Source organism: Mus musculus, chromosome 2 (assembly GCF_000001635.26).
Source record: "Mus musculus strain C57BL/6J chromosome 2, GRCm38.p6 C57BL/6J".
Taxonomy (NCBI): domain Eukaryota; kingdom Metazoa; phylum Chordata; class Mammalia; order Rodentia; family Muridae; genus Mus; species Mus musculus.
In genome coordinates, this window is record NC_000068.7 from 127,314,738 (window position 1) to 127,321,122 (window position 6,385).

Below are 6,385 nucleotides of genomic sequence, written 5' to 3' on the forward strand. Positions count from 1 at the left end.
GTGGAAAAAGACCCTGGGCTGTGTGGGTGTCATCACATCCTGCTGATAACCAGCCCCCCCCCCAGCCTTGCTTGGCTCCCTTTCAGAGCATGGTCTGACCCCTGGGCTTGGGGCAGGGGAGAGGGTGTCTGTTGAAAGAAGGACGGGATGTGACCTTTCAGAGGGTTGAGATTAACTAGTGTTCCTGACTCCCCAGGGAAGCCTGGTATTCAAGGTGAACCTGAACATAAACCGAGGCAGGCAGAGTGGGCTGTCCATCCATCCAATGAATGGAAAAACAGTGACATCCAGGCACTAGCTGGTGTGACAAAGCAGAACTGCCAAGGCCTACTCCCCGATGTCAGGGAGCCCTGGTGGGTGGACATAGAATAAAGCCTAAAAGGGGCAGAACCTAGGCTCTGGGTGGCTCAGGGACAAGCCTTTGATTCAGCCTGGGCATCTGCAAAGGCTTCTGGGAAGAAGTAAGGCCTAAGAGGAGTCTCAGAGGATGGGCAGGTGTGTGTACAAGTGTGTGTGCATGTGTGCATGAGTACATGTGCTTGTGTATGTGCATGTAAGTGTGTGTGAGTCTGTATGTTTGTGTCTGTGTATATGTGAAGGTGAGGGGATGTTGTGAGCCTACAGTGTGTCACCAAGGCCTTCTGCCCGCAAGAGCCCACTCCTTTGACTTACATGGGGTTTTTCTGGCACAGCTTTCTAACCTGGCTTCTCTACTCAGCTGAGGGGTTGAGTCCCTGAAAGTCCCTATAGCTCCCCAAATCACCATCAGCCATCTGATGGACCAAGGCTTCTCACTTGGCTTAACACCAGACTCTCCCATCAGAAACCCATTCCTATTCAGTTTCATATAGAATCTAGACCTTTCTCTTTTATTATTTATATTTGAGACAACATTGTACACTAAGACCTTTTTTTTTTCTTTCTTTCCTGAGACAGGTTTCACTGTGTAGCCTTGTTATTCTGGAACTCATTACATAGACCAGGCTGGCCTCGATCGAACCTGCCTCTGCGAGCGGGGATTAAAGGCACAAGCTACCACTGCCCAGCTATGACCCTAGTTTTGAAGCATCCTTTTTCCAGCTTGGCTTGGGTTTTCTTTTAGATCAGTGGTCTGAGTGACCGTCCTCTGAACCAAACAACCACTATCCTGGGGAGTCCAACTGTGCCTTCTTACAAAATGATTGTCCCTCATGGAGAGATCATGAAACCTCCCTCAGAGTATCCAGTTGCTCCCTACTACCTGTTACATATGCAACTCTGTCTTAATTGATGTGGCCTCTGAGAGGAACTAGAGTATATGGGGAGCGAAGTCCTCATCCCTGCTGGGTAAAGCCTTTCCAGGTAGGGTGGGAGTAGGGGGCAGGGAGTGGGACACACCCTTGTAAGCAGCCCCTCATCTATGGCTTATAAGGAAGTCCATTAAACTCATTGCTTCTCCAGAGTGAACTTTGGTGAGATGGTGCCTCAGTCTGGTTTTGAGACCTTAGGAGAAGGGGTTAGACATTGTATATGTTTCTTTCAGGGAAGGAATTTTAGGAATACGTAGGTATAAAGTCAACATGATGATGATAATGCATTAGTATGGGGCATGTGCATACAAGTTCTCCCACACTTGTGGCTGTCAGAAGTCAATTTGGTGGCACTGGTTCTATCCTTCCACCATGTGGGTTCCTGGGGTAGCTTTCAGGCCCTCAGTCTTGGCAGAAAGACTGAGCCACCTCGCCCTCTCTCATTATCTTCTCAAATAGAGCCTTTCAAGGACAATAAAAATCATTTTTCATTTCCCCTGACAGAGACCATGCTAAGTTGGAAGTCTTCATACGAGTCTCTGCCTTTACACCACTGGTGTTCCAACAGTGTCTTCAGAACACTCCTAGCAGAGGGCCCTGTTCTCTCATCTACCTGCTTTGCCCAGTGTGCTGGCCGTGTGCCTGCCATCCTAACGGGTGACATACTCTTCTCATTCAGTGGGTACACTGACATTCTTTCACACCTCAGCCTGTAACCTCCCCACTCCTGGGAACACAGTATGCTTGATTCTTCTTCACTTTATTGATGATCAGTTCGTTGATTTTGAAATAGCTCACATCTTTACTTTCCTAGTTTACACCTTCTTTCTTCTCTTTAGTTCATATAGCTCCCAAAGTTTGGAGCTATCCTGAGCATTCAGAACCTTAGGAAGTTGACAGAGCCTTTGAAGGCTATAGGAAGGCTCTTTCCTTCCTAGTCAGTAATGATGGAAGCCATTTCCACCACACCCTCCTGGCTCAGAATGGCCTCAAAGGTGTTTACTATATGCCAGGCATTGTCCAAAAGTGCTGGAAACTTTTAACATGAACAGTGATTTAAAACCTGCCCTCCTATCCATACCAGGCCCAGGCTCTCTTCCCTTCCTGCTGCCTTCGGATCAGGATGTAAAGCTCTGAACTACTGCACCAGCTCCATGTCTGCCTGCATGCTGCCAGGGACCCTGCTATGATGATAATGGACTAAGCTTCTTTAGTTTTTAAGACCAAGACACTGGACAGGAAACAATCCCCTTTGACCTCAGCAGCTCTGTTTACTCTGCAGCCACACTGCAGAGCTCCGTGTCTAGCTCTCACAGAATCCTTTGGGGTTTAGCCTCAGTGTCCTAGAGATAACTTTGCTTGTTTGCCTTGTTTTGTTTGAAACAGGGTTTCTCTGTGTGTCCTTGGCTGTCCTGAAACTCACTCTGTAGATCAAGGTGGCCTCAAACTTAAGAGACCCACCAGCCTCTGCCCACTAAATGCTCGGATTAAAGGCATATACCACTACTGTCTGGCTGAGGTAACATTTTTTTGATCATCATTTCTTTTTTTTCTTTTTTTTTTTTTTTTTTTTGGTTTTTTGAGGCAGGGTTTCTCTGTATAGCCCAGGCTGTCCTGGAACTCACTCTGTAGACCAGGCTGGCCTCGAACTCAGAAATCCTCCTGCCTCTGCCTCCCAAGTGCTGGGATTAAAGGCATGTGCCACCACGCCTGGCTTTGATCATCATTTCTACCTGAAGTTTCTGGGATATGAAAAGACAAAGATTTGTGTATGATCTCAATTTTGCTTACATTGCTGACTTCTCTGGGGTTTGGGATAGAGTTAGGGGTTTGGGGTTAGGATTAGGGTTAGGATTAGGGTTAGGGTCAGGGGGTTAGGGATAGGGTTAGGGGTTAGGATTAGGGTTAGTGATAGGGCTGGGGGTTAGGGGTTAGGGATAGGGTTAGGGGTTAGGATTAGGGTTAGCGATGGGGCTGGGGGTTAGGGTTAGGGGTTAGGAATAGGGTTAGAGGTTAGAGTTATGGGTTAGGGTTAGGATTGGGGTTTAGGGTTAGAGGTTAGGGTTAGGCTTAGGAGTTAGGGTTATTTTCTTGCCTTTTTCTTCATCTCTTTCTTCTATGAAGGGCCATCACTCCTGGAACAGGGAGCCATAGTTATCCTTGTATGTCTTGCTCCTCCAAGGAGCACTTCACTCAACAGTGTGACGGGCTTGGCCACTTTTAAGTTTTTATATTTCACTGCTAAGATGTCTAGTGTTCTAAGAACCCACTTCCTGTGACCTGGCTGAGTGTTGAGTGTTGGCAGTCTCATGGCAGTCTTGCTGGGCAGAGAGCCGTGTGCATAGGCTAGCAATAGGCAAGCACAGCTCTCCACATAGTCAAGTGTGGCCAGGCGATCACGTTCTGGACCTTGGTATATAAGCAGAAGTGTCAATAATCTCCTCTGAAAGTTCTTAAAGAGAGATCTTTCTTTTCCCCTTTCTCTTTTTTATTAGCTGAAGTGTCAGTGAGCTAGCAGGAGCTGCAGCAGGTATTGTAGACTATGAGGCAAACTTGAACATGGGTACCACATACTGCAGAGGTAAGGATGGAAGGAGCCAATGCCTGTGAGCTTTGAGGTGAGCCTCCATGCCAACCTTGAACTCCTACCTAGTGCTCAGCGGCTGTCCCTCAGTTACTGTCAAATGAAACCTCTCTGCTGTGGTTTGAGGGTCCGTCTCACTCAAGTGTGTTGGCTCTACAATTCTCAGGGCGGCAGTGTTGGGAGCAGGAGCCTGTGGGAAGAATGGGAGTCATGGAACCCCTCATGAGTGGATTATGCCTTCCTTGAAGGGATGGGTTAGGTATGGTGGGGTTCCGTTTCTTTCTCACATATCCATCTGTTGTCCTGCTTGCTGCCATGAGCTGAAGCAGAGCAAAGCCCCTGTTGCTTTCCAGCCTCCAGAACATCAGTCAAGCCAACATCAGCCTCTCCTTTATAAGTTACCTGGCTGCAGGTATTGTTATAGCATTAGAAAACGGACAGACTAGTTTTAAGCAGAGGAATGACAAGAAATATAGTTTAGAAAGTTAATTCTGGATGCTGGGGCAGGAACTAAGCTGGAGGTGATGTCTGTCAACTCCTCCACCAAAGACTACCAGGGACACATCTGTGTCTGAGCAAACCAGTCGTATCCACATCACAAACGAGGAAGCACATAACACAGGAAACCATGGTCTCTCAGGAAGGGTGTGGGAAAGAACCTGCTCAGGGTTTGGGCTGTCGCTGTGACTTTATAAAAAAAATGTATTATCACTGGGGCTGAAGGATGGCTCTCTAGTTAAGCACACAGATTGACCCTGTAGCTCAGTTCCCAGCACCCACATCAGATGGCTTGCAGGTAGTGCCTGTGACTCCAGCTCCGGGGGACTCAGACAGACACACATCTACAAAAGTGAATGATCAGTGTGTGTGTGTGTGTGTGTGTGTGTGTGAGAGAGAGAGAGAGAGAGAGAGAGAGAGAGACATGATGAGGTGCACTGTGGGCGTCAGAGGACATCTTTGTAGAGCTGGTTCTCCTCTTCAGCATTTATATGGGTTCTGGGGATCGAGCTCTGGTGTCAGGCTTGTGTGGCAAGGGCTTTACTCATTGAGATACCTTGCCAGCTCCCTTGTAACTTGTTTGGGCAAATTGAGGAGAGTGAGGCTCCCGCTCTGGGTATAAATGCATCAATATGGCATGAGCATTTTGCTTTGTGCTTCAGAGTGTTCATACATTAAGGGCACCGGAAAGACAGGAGGACAAAGAGACGTCAGAGCTGGGGCCATGCAAAAGCAGCTGTCCCTGGGTGCCTAGAGTCCCAGGAAAACCAGCTACTGCCATACATGAGTGCTGGAGATAGGGCTGGCACAGAAGCCCAAATCTCTCATCTCTTTGCCTGCCTGAGCCTCCTGGCAAAATCCTTACGAAAAGAAGGGAACTCACTTAGACTTGAGGGTCCAGACCAGGGAGGAAATGAGTTGGAAAGACAGAAAGTAAAACAACCAGCCCTCCCACACAGTGCATCCCCAAAGCTGAGGCAGCACCCAGTGCTCTAACTTGTTCCAGAAACATGGTGTCTCCTATCCCAGGCTGTAGGCTACTCTTGGGGAGAATTTGGAGGTTAAAAGTTAACGTCAGGTGTGCTGGCACATGCCTTTATCTCAGCACTCAGGAGACAGAGACAGGCAGATCAGGACTCTGTGAGTTCAAGGCCAGCCTGGTCTATGTAATAACTTCTAGGACATCCAGGGCTGCCTAGAGAGACCCTGTCTCAAGAGAGAGACAGAGGCAGACAGAGTGATGGAGAGAGATGGAGATAGAGAGTGGCAGAAAGACACAAACAGAGAAAGAGAGAGAGAGAGAGAGAGAGAGAGAGAGAGAGGAGAGAGAGAAGAGAAGAGAAGAGAGGAGAGGAGAGGAGAGGAGAGGAGAGAGGAGAGGAGAGAGGAGAGAGGAGAGAGGAGAGGAGAGGAGTGAAGAGAAGAGAAGAGAAGAGAAGAGAAGAAAAGAGAAGAGAAGAGAGAAAAAGGAGAGAGGGAGGAGAAGAGAGAGAGGATAGATTTATTGCAGGCAGCAGAAAGGAATGGGACTCAGGACAGAGTAGACAGCTCCCTTCCCACAATCCATCCTCCATATATTCCTGGGTCCTACAGATTTCTCTGACCTAATGAATTAGCTTCCTAAGGTGTGGGGCAGGATGGAGCAAATCAGGCTGGCTGACCAGCTAGGCCTATCCAGGTGCAGTCTGTCTTCTGTCTAGCCTCCTGATGGGATGTAATAGCTATTCCTGGTTGTTATTGTCATTCTATATCTAAAATGAACTACAGTTCAGAATTGGAGGGCACACCTGTGATCCAGATCTTAAGGCTGGAAGATACAAGGTTCTGACCTGGATCTGGGCATGGAGATCTTGAGGCCTAGTGGCCATGAAAAGCTTAAGCCCAGCCAAGGTCGCACACGAATTTAATCCCAGGGGACTGAGGCAAGGAGATCACTGAGTTCAAGGTCAGCCTGGGACAAAGCAAGTTTTAGATACAGGCTTGGTGGCACACACCTTTAATCTGGGCCGTACAT